This window comes from Ambystoma mexicanum, chromosome 8 (genome assembly GCF_040938575.1).
Source record: "Ambystoma mexicanum isolate Mex_15411 chromosome 8, UKY_AmexF1_1, whole genome shotgun sequence".
Lineage (NCBI taxonomy): Eukaryota > Metazoa > Chordata > Amphibia > Caudata > Ambystomatidae > Ambystoma > Ambystoma mexicanum.
In genome coordinates this window covers 1,336,307,786-1,336,326,878 of record NC_090929.1, presented here as the reverse complement: position 1 = coordinate 1,336,326,878, position 19,093 = coordinate 1,336,307,786, and positions in this window count along the sequence as shown.

Here is a 19,093-nt window from a genome sequence, read left to right as displayed (position 1 = left end):
TATTGCTTCTATGGTATGGGGCCCATGCACTTTGGTGCATCCCACAGGTAAAAGTCCTCAGGAGAACTGGTCTTCTGGGTATACGGGTGTCTGCTTAAGTAAGTCCTTGTGGCTTCTGCCGCTCTCGCTTTCTTCTCCTGCTTCAGGCCTCTCCCGTTGTCTTTGCAGGTGGCGAGAAATAAAAGATGCACTAGCAATCAAGGAAGTCATATACTCATACATTTCCTGACCCAATACAGTAGCCACATTCTCAGCATCCCTTATTGCTCTAATGGGAGGAGCCAGGGGATGTCACATGCACTGACCTTTCACCAACTTGTGTGGTGTTAAATGGTGGTCGGACTCAGGCTTATTGCAGAGTGCGTACAGGGCTAGGCGGAGGCAATGCAGCTAGCTGTTGTTTAAACTCTTTTTTAGTTTGGCTATAGCTTCTTTAAGCAAGCCATTGAAGCGTTCACACATCCTGTTTGCTTGTGGGTGATCGGCACAGGAGAAATTGTGTTGGATTCGCAGCAAGGTTAATAATATTAATATGCTGGAACATCTCTTTGGTGAATTCAGGGCCATTGTCAGACCGCAGGACCTCACACATGCCCCATCGTGGGAATATCTCTCGGACCAGGAATTTCGCTGCTCAAAAGGCTTCAGGATGAGAACATGGACCGGCCTCGATCCAATGGGAAAATGGACACACAACCACTATCATGTAGAAGTACGCTTGGCAGACTAGGATCATGTTGACATAGTTGACGTTTAGGTGTTGGAATGGACCCATTGAGTGAGGTATGGTTCCTCTCATTAACCTTAATGTATGACCTGCAGTATATTGTATACACACCAAACAATTAGTCATGAATTTGGCCATGCGTTCTGCCAAGTTAGGATAGAACCAAGTTTCTCCAATATGAGCGGCATACACCTCCTTCCCGGTATGGGTTGGAAAGTGTAGTTGTGTCAGTGCTGTGTGCAATAATGCAAGTGGCACAACCACTTTCCCTGTGTTGTTTTGCCGCCATAGGGCATCTGTTGGAGACACTGTACATCCCCTACTTAACCACAATTCATTTTCCTCTCTGGGTTCCGCTCTCTGCAGCTCCAGAATTTGTTTCACTGGTGATATGTTGTACCCCTCTTTTAGTATCACAGTTCTTGCATAATCACACACATGCGATGAAGCCTCCATTTCTAGAATGTCCCCAAAGTAGGCAGCGCATTTTTCCTCCGCATCTGCTGCTTCGTTACCCCTGGACATAGGATCCTACCCTTTTGTGTGTGCTTGGCACTTCACAATTGCTATTCGTTCTGGGAGATCTATGATATCTACCAATCTGCCCTATAGAAGTGTGTGCTGCACCGGTGACCTATCACTCGTCAGCCATTTTGGGATATCATCTGTCCAATGAATGTTGATATTGACATTTTCTTTGTATTGCGCTTGTTTACGAGCACAGTAACACGTCTGTCTGCCTGTATTGTAGTTTGGCCTTGTCCACCTTGTATCACCTTTCTGCTAGTACTGTCAGCATATGTACTGAGTCATTGCTACACTGTTCTTCTGTCTTGCTGCAAATCAATATGTCATCTACGTACTGTATAACTGTGCTTTCCATCTGTAGTTGCCTTGGTCCATTTGAAGGACCCTATTTAATATAGAAGGTGATTTGCAGTACCCTGGATGAAGTCTTGTATGTTTCCATTTCTCATTTCTATATAAAAATGAAGTTAAGTCTTGTGAGTTTGGGTGTTATGTTATAGAGAAGAATGCATTCTTCAAAACTATGACTATGAAGTAGGCAGCTTCTGTCGGGATGCTGCACAGAATTGTCACCGAGTTTGGAACTAAAGGATATTCTGCTTCTATAATATGGTTAAGAGGTGGCAAGTCCTGTATATAATGCCACAACCCCCCTGTCACCTTTTTGACAGGGTAAACAGCTGTGTTGCATGGTGATTCAGATGGCACTATGATGCCCTGCTTCACTAATGCTGCAATGGTCTCATAGATGCCTTTGTCTGCCTCCCTTGAAAGTGGGTATTGTTTGACTTGCGGCAGAATGACTCCTGGCTTTAGTTTTATCTTCACTGCTCCTATATCCTTCATAAGCCCCACATAATAGGGACTTGTGGTCCATAAGATGCTGGGGACCTTTGGCAAGTCCTCCTCGAGAAAGATCAGCAGTGCTTTCAGCGCCATCGACATTCTCTGTTGTACTTCTGTGTAATGTATTCTCACCCAATATGTGATGCTCATTTCGAAAACTATCTCGTGATCTGATCTGTTATCTTTTAATAGTTCTTTGTCTGTGACTGTAGTCAACCTGTAACCTTCTGCTATGGCGATCACTGTTCACCATGGTCACCCTGTGTCGTCTCTCCCGTGCACTGCTATCCCCCACAATTACTGCCTCTAATTCTAGTGGCACTATCATCCCTTCATTTTCCTCTAATGGGATCTCTGACCTGAATAAGTACTCATTTGGAAGGTGACACATTGTCCCCTGAATCCCTGGAAGCCAGGCTATAATATAATTTCAGTACCATATTGGAACAGCTCATCATCCACTGACACCCACCTCTGTACCCTTTTTCCACAATATGCTTGAATGATTTCCCTCACATTTAGAAGGTTTATCCGTGGTGTGGAGCACACTATGCCTTTGTCGGTGAATGAAATGTTCATGTTAAGTCTGCTCATGATGTCTCTCCCCAGTATATTTACAGGTGTCTGTCGAGAATAGAGTAGTGGCAAGGATAGGTTGTGCTCTCCTTTAGAAAGTGCAATATCATCTGTGAAAGGAACCACTTCTGTTGCCTCAGAGAATCCTTGAGCATTCATGGCATCACCTGACATACTATATTTCCCTTCCCGGATGCAGGATTTGGTCACCCGTGTGTCTGCAAGAAAGGAAACAGTCTTGTCACCTATCGTCACCCCTATATGTGTTTCCTCCGCAGGGTTGGGTGTAATCGATAGGATGGAACACAACAAGTCTATCTGTGGGCTGTCCTTTTGAGAGTATAAGAACATCCCATACCCCATGAATGGGTAACCCCGACACAAAGTGATCCCCCAAGTTTCCTAATGGGAGTCGTTGTCATGGAGTCTGTGCGTGCCACTGTCCCGTCGTTTGTTTGTGTGCTGTTCTGCATCTGCAGTATTTGCTGTGCCATGTATGCAAGTTGTGTGCTACCCCGTAACCGTGGCATCTGTGGTGCCTTCTGTAAGAAAGGCACGATATCAACTGTAAGACAGACACAAGTGACCACATTTCAAGGGTGTTTATTGAATTGTCGAAAGGGTGTGAAAAATGCCTATCTAAACCTAATTCTACAGATGAGCGCAAGCTACAAGCATCAAATAATAATAATACAGTCCTAGTGGTGTCTTGTCAAAATAAAAGGGCCTATACTAAACAAAACTATTGCCAATCCGTACCACTAATTTACAAATAGGGTGGGGTAGTGTTTATGAAAAAGAAAGAAGTGTTAACAAAATGATATATCAGGCTGTTCGGGCCGTCGGCCTCCCGTCCAGTATTCAATTTGGGTGTTCACCCTGGATCCCCCTCAGCAGTTTCAGATCCCTTTCAAAAACAAAAGTTCAATCTTGGATCCCCCTTATTACAATGTTCAGAGAATATTCTTTCTCGGGTGATTCACAGTTCTCCCGGTCCCCCTCAGCCGGGCTCAGATCCATTTCTTTTGGCCAATTAGTCTCCTTCAGCCAAGATTGGACCAATTGTAGTGTATATTAAACCATCAAAGACTTTTGAATGTAAACAGGGTTCAGCTTGACCCATTGCATAATCACTTTGATCTCAAGATTCCTTTATCTCGCACTTAGCATCAGTTGGATACCTAACAGAGACATTCGAATGAGCACCAACATGGCGCCAAAAACTCTACAGTATCTTTTCTTGGCCTTCCAAAGTTAAGTCACTCTGATTTCCAATTATATTCACATATGTCTCACACACTGTTCTCATTAGCTATCTTCATACAATGTTGCTGCTTGCAACCTTGGTTCAAAACACAGACTGGTTTGGTATCAGTCTCTCTGACTCACCAGATGTTCTGCCTTTACTGATGCAGCTTTGTTGTAGGAGCCAAGGACATTACCACAGTGGCAATCACTCCTCCCGCCTTGGTTATCAATGCGGGAGAGCCTCAGGTACCTCCAACACTTTGCAGGTTTGATCAGCTGTAGTTCCTGGTCTTAGGTTTCTTACTTTCCAAGGTTCACGAAAGTAACAGTCTTTTAATGTCAAGGGCACTTCCCTCCTTGCACCCCTTTCTGGTTTTTCTGCCTTTCTCCTTACATTAAACTGCCATCTTGGAAATGCTGTTTCCTTGTGTGTTTTGCCTCGCTCAGAGTGTGCTTTCGTGCTCTGCCTTTTATCCATGTTGGGAAGTGTGGTGGAAGTCAGGTGTGTGTAATGGTCCGCAATTACCAGACCTTGCCTCACCAGTACTGGGACATGTCAGGTATACGGCTCTGGTGTTAGTCCGTTGTCGCTTCGCTCATGGTGAGCTTTCTATGAGAAAGTGTCCATGTCGGGAAAGGGGGGGGAAGCATTCCTAGGTATCCCACATGGTAGGATAGGGAAAAGGTTTTACAGGGAAGGGGATACCGCGTCTCACCATCCGGTGTCCCACTTCCAATCCCTAAATATCCCTCATCCAGGTGATCCTCCTGCAATGGTCCACTCACAGGAACTGGATCCAAAAATGATTGCCGTATCCTGGCCACCTGATGACAGATCCCCGGAGACTAGCAGGTGAGACAAAGTCAGATTTCTCACACTGCGAATACTTCTGCATAGGCGCTTGAATTTGTGGTACCTGTGTCATCGGCTGGTGTGTCTGTGCCCCTTGTTCTCCCATGCTCATCAATACTGCCCCTTCCATGGCATTTTTGGATAACTTCTTCTGTGCTAACTTCGCCTCCTCCTGCTTTCTTTCCTCTCATTTTTTCCCCGCGTTCTCTTGCATTAGCCCACAGTAGTGTATTATCGTGAGCTGTGTTTCTGACCAAGGCTTTGCTTCCATCCCCACCAATTTCTTCAGTTGCCTTTGCACCTGCTCTGGCAGACCTTGGCATAATATGTGGTAGAATAATGATACTGTTTTGTCCCATGGTTCTCGTGTTTCAAGGTGTCAAACCTCTTGAATCGTCTGAATGTAGTGTAAGGTGTCTTTGTCCTCCCCCATTTTGCATGCCATAATCGCACTAATGTCTTACGTCTCTGGGTACTGCATCCACAGTGCTTGCCATATGGTCGCTCAGCAGTTAGCAAATGGCGCATCATTGTGCGCCGTGTAATGGGTGGTTACTCCTGGGTACCCTGCTTTTCTCCATACGTCATTGGGGGCTTCCCTGAGGATTGCCACGAGTAGCCCTTTTACGTTGACCACTGCTACTTTCTGTCCCGCTGTCATCCTTTCTATTTCAGATATCCATTTCCCTGCACCCACAGTTAATGGGGATAGCCTATACCTCAAGTTTTCCTTGTCAATGTGTTTCACTGGTATGTATTGAGGTTGCCACCCTCCTTTTTCCAGTAAGGGAAACTTTGTGAACCTGATCTCCTCATTCGCCCATCGTGTCAGCCCAATCTGCCAATCAGGTCTCTCAGCATCTTTAATTTCAGTGCATGCCTTTGCTGGCTCCCCCTTTCTTCACCCTGGGAGATCCCTAAGCTTCTGTACTTGTGGGGTCTGGTCGTCCATACTGCGTTATACGACTCTAGACTGTTGTGATTGATCCTATTTGTCACCCCTAAATCCCCCTGTGTCTCTTACTGTTTCCCATGACATGCTTCCATCTGCGCTTTTCCCCATCGACTGATGCCTCGGTTGCCCTCTTCCCTCATCCTAACTTCCCTCTGCGTCCCCTTCTGAGTCAGTGTCCATATCACAACCAAAAACTGTCTGCAAAGCTCAGTCTCCTAGAGGTTGTGCCTTTGCTGAGCTTCCCTACAAAGTCTATCAAGTCCCTGCTACCCCTTCTCCCGGCGGACCCCATGTCTGTCCTGTCCGATGCATTGGCAGTCATGTCCTGTGCGGTACTGCTGTCTGGCTCAGTTTGCATACCTCCTCCTACTTTGTCATCTCCCGTGAACATTACCCACTTAGTTCTTATGTCTCTTGTTGCACGCTCCTCCTCCTCCTTGTGTTTGAGCTCTCTTACAAGTTGCTCTATTTCCCACTTTCTCACTAAAACTTGCTTTCCTTCTCATCTTCTTCCCTTCACCTCTCTCAAACTTCAAGCTCCCTCCTTCTCCTCATCTCTCACTGCTCTCATTCTTTCTCCTCTTCCCTTTGCTTCTCCCTATGCACTCTCTCGCATCCCCGCTCTTCTTCCTTCTCCTTTCTTTCTACTTCTTCTATTATCTCCACCCAGTCTCATGCTTCACTGCTCCCCTTATGACCCTCATTTCTTCCCCTTCAATTTCAGAAGTATCTGCCCTCCTACCCATTTGTTTGATGCTATGCTCTCTGGCCCCTTCTTGGTGCTCGCCTCAGCCTCCCTGCAGGCCTCCTTACCATCGCCTGTCTGTCTGACCCCTTTCTGTCCCTCTTACTTGGTGCCTGGTGGATGTTGAAATATTGGATTTGTGTACCCTTCTACCTTCAGCTCCCATATAGGGTATAACCCCTGTGCTTCTGCTGCAGCTGCTTATTTCTCGTTCTCAGGAGAAGTTAGGAGAGCAGGGCTGAGGGTGCTGCCCCTGGTGTTTCCTTCTGCCTCAGCATACATTAACTCCTTGCTACTTCCCCCTCATCCTCCTAGAACATTCTCCAAAGCTCAAATATCGCCATATGATTGGCCAACTTCTTCCCCTTATAGGTGTCTTATATGTGTGTCTGTAATGGTTGCTGCACATTTTTGGAGAAACGTCTGCATTGTGGCCATGGATTAGTTAATTTACCGTCTGTGCTTTTCGTCCATTCTGCGCTATATTTACAAATCTTGTCCTTATATCATGGAAGGGACTTACACAAGTGCTGTAGGGGCATTTCCCCAAGCACATCCCTTGATACATTGCTTTTATAATTACTTGACCTCAAGTTGAGGCTTTTGACACTCCGTTATTACATGAGCACAATGAATATTTTCAGCTCAGATTCATGAAATTCACAAATACCAGCTGTCAACAATTCTTCTCGAACCTCTCTGGAACCACAACAACCTGTTAGGTGTGCTCCACACACCGCACTTCTGCAACTCTCTGCCTGCTCAGGCACATCCACCAATCTCACGCATGCGCCATCTGCGCACCTCCACAGAACAGCTTCCTGTGTCAATTTTAAGTTTCTCAACACCAACATCTACAACCCCTTGTGCTCTCCGAGTCCTATGCACAGACCTGATGGGTGATGTCAACACTTCACTAAAGAAGGGAGTGCTAGAAATCACTTACAACGCTCACAATGTCCCGTTACACAACATTTACAGCTCCCTTTGCTAGGCCTTTACACAGGGATACCATCATCCATGACCTGAGCTAAAATGCCCAATTCACAGGGAATCCAATATTCACATAACTTCTGTCATCTGTGCCTTTAAGTCAATAGTCTAGGTTATTCACCAGAAAAGAAATTACATCTGCGTCTGCTCCTTTGCCTACTATGCTTCACAATTCCTGACACTACAAGACAATACTCAACAATACTCCAAAGATACTCAACAATACTAATTACTCATTCCCACCCCACATCCACTGTTTCTTTTCCGCTCCCCTTAGTTGCTGTGTGGCTGAGTCAATACTTACATGCCTTGATCCACTGATGCTGTTTGGCTACCAGCTCCCCCAAAGCTGCCACGCCACCCTTCTGCTCTGGTGGACTCCTCATAGACCGTGGACAGGATATTTCCAAGTTGGCTCCTGACGGCCTTTGTACGGGGTTGCACACCCCACCAGACTTGGTTTCCGCAAGGAGCCCTGCAGCCCTCCAGGTGCTGCAGCAGAAGAGGCAGTTTATGCTGAATGTGTGTAGTAAACCATCCCTCTGCTACCAACTTGTTGGTGAGGTATGGTATGCCAGAGGTCTGGGGGTTACCCATTCAGTTCCTAGGGCCCAACAACCCATCCCCCAGAACAAACAGAGGGCTCAAAAACTGACAGCGATCATACAGGGCATTCAAAAATGTCCAGAGTCACCACTCCCAAACCTATGTCAAGCCTTTTTTTGCAGAGTGTCGTCAGAACATGGCCCTGTCTCGAAAAACCTATCATACTTTCTGGTTGGGTGAGCGGAGTGGTATACATTATATATTGCCAGTATGGATCTTAGTTAATTGTCCCTCTCATGTTAGGTGGCTGACCTGCCCCTTCCCCATTGTCGCAGGGTCACAGTATTACCATTGGGCCTTGCCCCCTGCCATCCACCCCTGGAGTTCTGTCCCCTGATTGGCAGGAACTGGTCTCCCCAGGCCTGGGACCCAGCTCTATTCTCAGTGCTCTGTGCACCTCTGCGAGTTGATGAGAATGACTATGTGTTCCCAATGTATCTGTTAGCAGTACCACTTTTGCCTGTGAGAGTGCCTGTGAGAGTGCTCTCCACATTGCAATGTTGTTAACTTGTTCATGTTTCACTTAAGGTCTGTGGTGCTGAGAACTGTTCGTCTTCCCACCGTGGGTGAATAACAATTGCCTAACACAGCCGCATCACGTGGCTTAGGACCACAAAATTGAGCTCTTCTGGTCTCTTCTGGAATTACCGCCCCACCAACCTCGGAATTGGGTGGTAATTCCCCATTCTGCCATGGCGGACTCCGGCATGGACCATGGTGCTAATAGCACCATGGTTTAGCGCCGGAGTCCTAACAAGGCCTCATTACGACCCAGGCGGAGGACCATGGTGCTATTAGCTATATTCCGAGGTTGGCGGGGCGGTAATTCCCCATGCCGCCATGGCCCTTCCCCATTCCCATTTTTGCCCCATAGGGCTCAATGGGAATGGGGAAGGCGCTAAGTACGGTGCCGCAAATTGCGGCACCGTACTTAGCACCAAGGACCCTCTGCGGGTCCCTACTTTAACGGCTGGTAAAACCAGCCGTTAAGGTCGGGTCCCGCAAAGGGACCTCGTAATTAGGCGCTAATAGGTTAACGGCGCCACAGCCTTTTACAGCGCTGTTAACCCATTAGCGCCTGGGTCTTAATGAGGCCCATTGTCTGCAAAATGCACCACAGAGATGCAATATTCATAATCTTGGAATGGTGGATAGTAAAAAGATGAATGCTTTCATATCAGAGTTTTGCATACTGTGAAAATGTAGTAAGTAGCTGAGAATGCCTCATTTACTACATACTTGTACTACTACTCACAGAACATAAAGAGACTACAATGTATACAAATATGGAGCATATACAGGGAAAGTAAAGTAAGGAAACAAGCAGCAGTATTATCAGAAACTGTTTGTAACCTAACTGATTATCTTCATGCACAGAAATGTTTGCTGTGTTTGAGGCCTGCTTTTTTCTCTATATATATGTATCATATGATGCGACTGAACCCTAAAGAAAGTAGTCTTAAGAATATATGAGAAGGGTAATGTCTACAAATATAGTACCTTTATGAATTTTCCGTTCCTGACTGTCGGTGAAGAAAAGCACCTGGCCTAGATATGTCAGTGAACAAAAAAGAGGGAGTCAGACATGTGATGTCATCAGTGATGTCATCAATGACTTTTGTGATGTCATCTTTGATGTCATGGGTGTTCGTCTTAGCAGTGCATGGTGGGGGTGCGAGCTATGGTTGCTTAGCTTACAATAAATGGTACATTTCTGGGGGTTTTCGATTTTACTTGTAACCATATTATCATTTCTACACACTTTGTCCACTTGTTTGGATAGGTTTTTATTAATGCAAAGTAACCATAACGTTCCTTTGAGAATGTTTTTTCACTGAATTTGATTGGTTTTTATCAGCGCTACTTAACCATAGCATCCCTTTTACAAAGTTTTTTCACTGAATATATTACACAGCCACGGTAGTGGCTGTGTAGTTATGGTTAAGTTGCTAATCCCATAGGAAGAGCACTTTTTGGGCGGCTTATAACTTCACTCCCCCTGAACGAATCCTCACCAAACGTTGCAAAAAAAGTATATGGCCCACTCTGAATTTATTTCCAAAGTTTGATGAGGTTTGGTCCAGGGGGGGCAAAGTTATAGGGGGGTCCCAAAATGTCTTTTTTTCCCATAGACTTAATGGGGGAAAAACTTTGCGCACGGCTACAGATTAAACCGCTGGGTGGATTTTCACCAAATTTGCGGCAGGAGCAGCGGTTTGGTCCCGAAACCGTGCTTTTGTAGATTTGGTGAAAATCCGTCCAGTAGTTTATTTTTAAACGATCAAAAAGTAGGTCTAAAATAATTACTGATATCTATGTCCGCTCCCCGGACACACTTCCCTGTTCGCTTTGCGGACAAGATAATGATTGGCTAATCAGGCGCATCATGTCCGCAGATATGTGACACATTCGCTCATTGGATGGTGAAGAGCGTGAAGTGCGTCAGATTGTTCCGATGCCCCTGCTATCTTTCATCTGTGTTTTGGTGTCCGCGGACATCGCCGCAAAAAAAAGTATAAAAAAACCACAACATTGCACTTGTTAAACTTATCAAATACTGTCTCGGAAGGTGGGGGTTGATGAGGCTGGGATGGAATGTGGCAACAAGAAGCAAAAAAGTGGTGTTTTTTTGTCACAAAAGTCATACTGTACATTTGGAGGTGTTCCTCAATATAATGTGCGTAAAGTACAGGCGAAGGACTAATGTGTCTGTGTTACAATGTATTTAAATAATATTGGAGTCAGACTGGCGCCCCCTAGAGTTTGGCATCTGAGGCAGCCACCTGCAGTGTTTGATGGAAACAGCGGCTCTGCACATGTTTGTGAGTACAAGTTCTCATGCATGGGTTGAGCCATGTTGTTGTAAAGTGAGAATGGATTTAGATTCTGAGTGAAGGTCACCAGCTTTGATTTTTTGGTTGCGAGCTAAGGAAGCCCACGCATGGGACAGAAACTATGAGGGTCAATTGTTTTTTGACCTTGAGGGAAAGGGAATATTCAGTAAGAATGCACTGAGAGGAGCTTTGGAATAAGGAACATTTGATAAGGTTATGCATTCCAAAAGTTTGTAAGGAACATATAAAATCAGTATATGAAGATTCTTTGGTGCAAGCGCATTGCGGTCTGAGTTACGCAAAGAGAATGGGGTCGGTGAATATCATGTAAGTTTGCTTTTGATGACTGTACACCAGAACGACCTTTAATTTATTATTATCTGAACCTTAATTCTGGTTCAATGCTAATATTTCTTTACAATGTCATGTATTACCATATCGATTTGTGTATCAGTTTCCACCTTCTTTTTGTCTTTTTTGAGATTGTTTGATGTGTGTGCTAATCGTTAGTTTAAACTGTATGCCGAATTAAGAAATCAATAGATGTATTGTAATAAAGGTTGAGTATTAATACATATTTTCTGGTTATAGGTGAAAGGATCGAACTAAAAGGATCGAAATGCAATAGTTGAGTGTCAAAAGGACCGAAAAAAAGGTTGATTATTTTTTTTCCTTTGGTGTAAAAACCACTTTTCTTTCCTAAACGAAAACCAAAAAATATATATATATTTTAAAAAAGGTATTCAATCTTTTTTTTCGGTCCTTTTGACTCACAACTATTGTACTAGATCCTTTTGTTTTCGAATCATATTTTCTGTTATTTTTTCCAAATAGCTACATGCTGCCTTACTGCGATTGCCATGGATTCCAGATGCCAACTGATGGCTTCTTCATTTGCCAGGTGCACGTAGTCGTCAACAACTGAATCACTGGGACTGTTTTGTGGGACGATCGCCCAGGGCCAATGTGCCCGTATGCTGCACTAGTGATTAGGAGTAACATAACATCTTTTATGGTGGCCTAGGCCCAAGTTGATGCAGATGCCCTGGAATTCAATGTGCGACCCAAGTGGTTCCTTTATCAAAAACGAACACTTTGTGTAGGGGAAAAGTATGTGTGCCTCACGATTAACATTTTTGATCACGGAGAGTTTATTGTGAAATAAAAGTAGTTTACAAATTGTACAGTGTTATTGTTTTCTTTTAAAGACTGGTTTAAAGGCGTCCCGGTATAGGATGAAAAATCCTCTTTTTTTTAGTAGCACAGGTTACCGATTTGGAAACCTAGGCTGTTAATGGCCTTCATCCACCATTTCTTGGGTTGGAATGTGGGGTAATGGTCCAGAGACCTCGTTATCCACTCTCGCTTCGATTGGGCTGATAACTTGGACTGCTGGGCCGTTATCCACCGTTCCAGTCCCTGGAACGGAGGATGAACGCCACAATAGTCCCATTAGCATAACACAAAATGCAAACGGAAATGTTGGAAAATCTTATTGCGACTATGTACTTTACTCAGAAATATAAAGTAGATGGAGTCTATGTGGTTTTTTATTAGTTCTATTTCTTAACTGTGAAAGGTGGTTCCTAAAGGAACATTTATTTTGTTTTGGATGGCTTTTATTTGGCAGGAGAGCTAAGAACGGAAGGTGGGGAGGGAACTTAGGGAAGAGGCAGTAAACACTAATATGGAGGGGCAGGTGGACGGGGTAAAATGTTGCGCGTGTGTTATTTCTAAGGTAGGGCACAGTGTTTCTCATGCTCCATGATTACAGCAGTGGTGGGGAGGAGGGATGGCCTTAGTTGATGTTATTTTAAGATTAATAGCAGTTTTGCTGAAAGTATGTAGTGTGTACTAGATTTTTAATGAACGAGTACGAATAGGTGTTGGAGCTGTGCAAGGAAAATGTTGAAGTTGCAAATTCCTACATCAGTAGAAAATGTAGTTCCAAACTGCACAGATCTTATTGTGAAGTGCGTACGGGTTCTCAGACACGTAATCATGCTTTGCGCCAGCATATGGACATGTGGCATTCTCCTGAAGGTGTGCAATGAAGTCAGATGTTCGTAGATATTATGGTTAAGTTTTGCTAATAAAAACCTATGAAATTCAGTAAAAAAACGTTTTTAAAGGGGTGTTATGGTTAAGTTGCATTACTAAAAACCTATGAAATTCAGTGAAATATTATAATGACAATTCCTTGTGGAGGCTCGGCATGAAAACTAAATGCACATGTGATGTCATCAGTGATGTCATCAATGATATTTGTGATGTCATCTTTGATGTCCTGGATGTTAGTCTTAGCAGTGCACGGTGGTGGCGCGAGTTATGGTTGCTTAGTTTACCATAATTGGTGAATTTTAAGGGTTTTTCGGTTTTACTTGGAACTATAACGTCCCTTTAACTAAGTTTTTTTACTGAATTTCATATGTTTTTAGTAGCGCAACTTAACCATAATGTCACTTTAACAAGTTTTTTTACTGCATATATAAAAGAATACTGAAGAAGGGAGACATGGGACATGAGCGGGGGCTCGGGGGGAGAAGGAAGACACGGGGCATGAGCGGGGGTGGGGGGTGGAAAGAAGGGAGACACGGGGCATGGGGGGTGGGGGAAAGAAGGGAGACACGGGGCATGGGCGGGGGGTGGGGGCGGAAGAAGGGAGACACGGGGCATGAGCGGGTGGTGGGGGGAGAAGGAAGACACGGGGCATGAGCGGGGGTGGAAAGAAGGGAGACACGGGGCATGAGCGGGGGGTGGGGGGGAAAGGGACACACGGGGCATGAGCGGGGGTGGGGGGAAAAGAAGGAAGACACGGGGCATGAGCGGGGGGGTGGGGGGGAAGAAGGGAGACACAGGGCATGAGCGGGGGTGGGGGGTACAGGAAGGAGACACAGAGCAAGAGCGGGGGGTGGGGGGGTACAGGAGGTAGACAGGGGGCATGAACGGGAGGTGGGGGAATATGGGAGACAAGGGGCATGAGCGGGCGGTGGGGGGGAAGAAGGGAGACACAGGGCATGAACGGGGGGGTGGGGGGAAGAATGGAGACACGGGGCATGAGCAAGGGGTGGGGGGAAGAAGGGAGACACAGGGCATGAGTAGGGGTGGGTGGAAGAAGAGAGACACGGAGCATGAACGGGGGTGGGGGGAAGAAGGGAGACATGGGGCATGAGCGGGGGGTGGGGGAAGAAGGAAGACACGGGGCATGAGTGGGGGGTGGGGGGGAAAGAAGGGAGACACGGGCATGAGCAGGGGTGGGGGGGAGAAGGAAGACACGGGGCATGAGCGGGGGGTGGGGAGGAAGAAGGAAGACACGGGGCATGAGCGGGGAGTGGGGGGGAAGAAGGGAGACATGGGACATGAGCGGGGGTCGGGGGGAGAAGGAAGACACGGGGCATGAGCGGGGGTTGGGGGGTGGAAAGAAGGGAGACACGGGGCATGGGGGGGTGGGGGAAAGAAGGGAGACACGGGGCATGGGCGGGGGGTGGGGGCGGAAGAAGGGAGACACGGGGCATGAGCGGGTGGTGGGGGGGAGAAGGAAGACACGGGGCATGAGCGGGGGGTGGAAAGAAGGGAGACACGGGGCATGAGCGGGGGGTGGGGGGGAAAAGGGACACACGGGGCATGAGCGGGGGTGGGGGGAAAAGAAGGAAGACACGGGGCATGAGCGGGGGGGTTGGGGGAAGAAGGGAGACACAGGGCATGAGCGGGGGGTGGGGGGTACAGGAAGGAGACACGGGGCAAGAGCGGGGGGTGGGGGGTACAGGAGGTAGACAGGGGGCATGAACGGGGGGTGGGGGGAATATGGGAGACAAGGGGCATGAGCGGGCGGTGGGGGGGAAGAAGGGAGACACAGGGCATGAACGGGGGGGTGGGGGGAAGAAGGGAGACACGGGGCATGAGCAAGGGGTGGGGGGAAGAAGGGAGACACGGGGCATGAGTGGGGGGTGGGTGGAAGAAGGGAGACATGGGGCATGAGCGGGGGGTGGGGGAAGAAGGAAGACACGGGGCATGAGTGGGGGGTGGGGGGGAAAGAAGGGAGACACGGGCATGAGCAGGGGGTGGGGGGAGAAGGAAGACACGGGGCATGAGCGGGGGGCGGGGGGAAGAAGGAAGACACGGGGCATGAGCGGGGAGTGGGGGGGAAGAAGGGAGGCACGGGGCATGAGCGGGGGTGGGGGGGAAGAAGGGAGACACGGGGCATGAGCGGGGGGTGGGGGGAAAGATGGAAGACACGGGGCATGAGCGGAGCGGGGGTGGGGGGGACAGGGAGACACGGGGCATGAGCGGGGGTGGGGGAACACAAGGGAGACGCGGGGCATGAGCGGGTGGTGGGTGGAAACAGGGAACACATGGGGCATGAGCTGGGGTTGGGGGGAACAGGGCACACAGGGGGCATGAGAGGGGGGTGGGGGGAATGGGAGGAACACACGGAGCATCAGCAGGGGTGGGGGGGAACAGGGGAGACACAGGGCATGAGCGGGGGCATGGGGGGAAACAGGGCACACACAGGGCATGAGGGGGGTGGGGGGAACAGGGCACACACGGGGCTTGAGCGGGGGTGGGGGTCGGAAAGGAGGGAGACACGGGACATGAGCGGGGGGTGGGGGGGAAAGGAGGGAGACAGGGCATGAGCGGGGGTGGGGGGGAAAAGAGGAGACACAGGGCATGAGCAAGGGGTGGGGGAAAGATGGGAGACAGGGGGCATGAGCGGGGGTGGGGGGAACACAAAAGAGACACAGGGCATGAGCGGGGGTGGGGGGAAGAAGGGAGACACGGGGCATGAACGGGTGGAGGGGGAAGAAGGGAGACACGGGGCATGAGCGGGGGGTGGGGGGTAGAAGGAAGACACGGGGTATGAGCGGGGTTGGGGGGGAAGAAGGGAGACACGGGGCATGAGCAGGGGTGGGGGGAAGAAGGGAGACACGGGGCATGAGCGGGGGGTGGGGGGGAAGAAGGGAGACACAGGGCATGAGTAGGGGGTGGGGGAAAGATGGGAGACACGGGGCATGAGCGAGGGTGGGGGGAACACAAGAGAGACACAGGGCATGAGCAGGGGGTAGGGGGGAACAGGGCACACACGGGACATGAGCGGGGGTGGGGGGGAACAGGGCACACACGGGGCATGAGCGGGGGGTGGGGGGAACGGGAGGAACACACAGAGCATCAGTGGGGGGTGGGGGGGACAGGGAGACACGGGGCATGAGCGGGGGTGGGGGAACACAAGGGAGACGCGGGGCATGAGCGGGTGGTGGGTGGAAACAGGGAACACATGGGGCATGAGCTGGGGTTGGGGGGAACAGGGCACACAGGGGGCATGAGCGGGGGGTGGGGGGAATGGGAGGAACACACGGAGCATCAGCAGGGGTGGGGGGGAACAGGGGAGACACAGGGCATGAGCGGGGGCATGGGGGGAAACAGGGCACACACAGGGCATGAGGGGGGTGGGGGGAACAGGGCACACACGGGGCTTGAGCGGGGGTGGGGGTCGGAAAGGAGGGAGACACGGGACATGAGCGGGGGGTGGGGGGGAAAGGAGGGAGACAGGGCATGAGCGGGGGTGGGGGGGAAAGAGGAGACACAGGGCATGAGCAGGGGGTGGGGGAAAGATGGGAGACAGGGGGCATGAGCGGGGGTGGGGGGAACACAATAGAGACACAGGGCATGAGCGGGGGGTGGGGGGAAGAAGGGAGACACGGGGCATGAACGGGTGGAGGGGGAAGAAGGGAGACACGGGGCATGAGCGGGGGGTGGGGGGTAGAAGGAAGACACGGGGCATGAGCGGGGGGCGGGGGGAAGAAGGAAGACACGGGGCATGAGCGGGGAGTGGGGGGGAAGAAGGGAGGCACGGGGCATGAGCGGGGGTGGGGGGGAAGAAGGGAGACACGGGGCATGAGCGGGGGGTGGGGGGAAAGATGGAAGACACGGGGCATGAGCGGAGCGGGGGTGGGGGGGACAGGGAGACACGGGGCATGAGCGGGGGTGGGGGAACACAAGGGAGACGCGGGGCATGAGCGGGTGGTGGGTGGAAACAGGGAACACATGGGGCATGAGCTGGGGTTGGGGGGAACAGGGCACACAGGGGGCATGAGAGGGGGGTGGGGGGAATGGGAGGAACACACGGAGCATCAGCAGGGGTGGGGGGGAACAGGGGAGACACAGGGCATGAGCGGGGGCATGGGGGGAAACAGGGCACACACAGGGCATGAGGGGGGTGGGGGGAACAGGGCACACACGGGGCTTGAGCGGGGGTGGGGGTCGGAAAGGAGGGAGACACGGGACATGAGCGGGGGGTGGGGGGGAAAGGAGGGAGACAGGGCATGAGCGGGGGTGGGGGGGAAAAGAGGAGACACAGGGCATGAGCAAGGGGTGGGGGAAAGATGGGAGACAGGGGGCATGAGCGGGGGTGGGGGGAACACAAAAGAGACACAGGGCATGAGCGGGGGTGGGGGGAAGAAGGGAGACACGGGGCATGAACGGGTGGAGGGGGAAGAAGGGAGACACGGGGCATGAGCGGGGGGTGGGGGGTAGAAGGAAGACACGGGGTATGAGCGGGGTTGGGGGGGAAGAAGGGAGACACGGGGCATGAGCAGGGGTGGGGGGAAGAAGGGAGACACGGGGCATGAGCGGGGGGTGGGGGGGAAGAAGGGAGACACAGGGCATGAGTAGGGGGTGGGGGAAAGATGGGAGACACGGGGCATGAGCGAGGGTGGGGGGAACACAAGAGAGACACAGGGCATGAGCAGGGGGTAGGGGGGAACAGGGCACACACGGGACATGAGCGGGGGTGGGGGGGAACAGGGCACACACGGGGCATGAGCGGGGGGTGGGGGGAACGGGAGGAACACACAGAGCATCAGTGGGGGGTGGGGGGGACAGGGAGACACGGGGCATGAGCGGGGGTGGGGGAACACAAGGGAGACGCGGGGCATGAGCGGGTGGTGGGTGGAAACAGGGAACACATGGGGCATGAGCTGGGGTTGGGGGGAACAGGGCACACAGGGGGCATGAGCGGGGGGTGGGGGGAATGGGAGGAACACACGGAGCATCAGCAGGGGTGGGGGGGAACAGGGGAGACACAGGGCATGAGCGGGGGCATGGGGGGAAACAGGGCACACACAGGGCATGAGGGGGGTGGGGGGAACAGGGCACACACGGGGCTTGAGCGGGGGTGGGGGTCGGAAAGGAGGGAGACACGGGACATGAGCGGGGGGTGGGGGGGAAAGGAGGGAGACAGGGCATGAGCGGGGGTGGGGGGGAAAGAGGAGACACAGGGCATGAGCAGGGGGTGGGGGAAAGATGGGAGACAGGGGGCATGAGCGGGGGTGGGGGGAACACAATAGAGACACAGGGCATGAGCGGGGGGTGGGGGGAAGAAGGGAGACACGGGGCATGAACGGGTGGAGGGGGAAGAAGGGAGACACGGGGCATGAGCGGGGGGTGGGGGGTAGAAGGAAGACACGGGGTATGAGCGGGGTTGGGGGGGAAGAAGGGAGACACGGGGCATGAGCAGGGGTGGGGGGAAGAAGGGAGACACGGGGCATGAGCGGGGGGTGGGGGGGAAGAAGGGAGACACAGGGCATGAGTAGGGGGTGGGGGAAAGATGGGAGACACGGGGCATGAGCGAGGGTGGGGGGAACACAAGAGAGACACAGGGCATGAGCAGGGGGTAGGGGGGAACAGGGCACACACGGGACATGAGCGGGGGTGGGGGGGAACAGGGCACACACGGGGCATGAGCGGGGGGTGGGGGGAACGGGAGGAACACACAGAGCATCAGTGGGGGGTGGGGGGAACAGGGGAGACACAGGGCATGAGCGTGGCGTGGTGGGGGGAAACAGGGAACACACGGGGCATGAGGGGGGTTGGGGGGAACAGGGCACACACGGGGCATGAGCAGGGGGTGGGGGTGGGAAAGGAGGGAGACACGGGACATGATCGGGGGTGGGGAGTAAGGAGGGAGACACAGGGCATGATTGGGGGTGCGGGGGAACAGAGGGAGACACAGGGCATGAGCGGGGGTGGGGGGAGGGGAGAGACACACGGGGCATGAGCGGGGGGTGGGGGAGAGGGCGGAGACACACGGGGCATGAGCGGGGGGTGGGGGAGGGGAGAGACACACGGGGCATGAGCTGGGGGTGGGGGAGGGGAGAGACACACGGGGCATGAGCGGGTGGTGTGG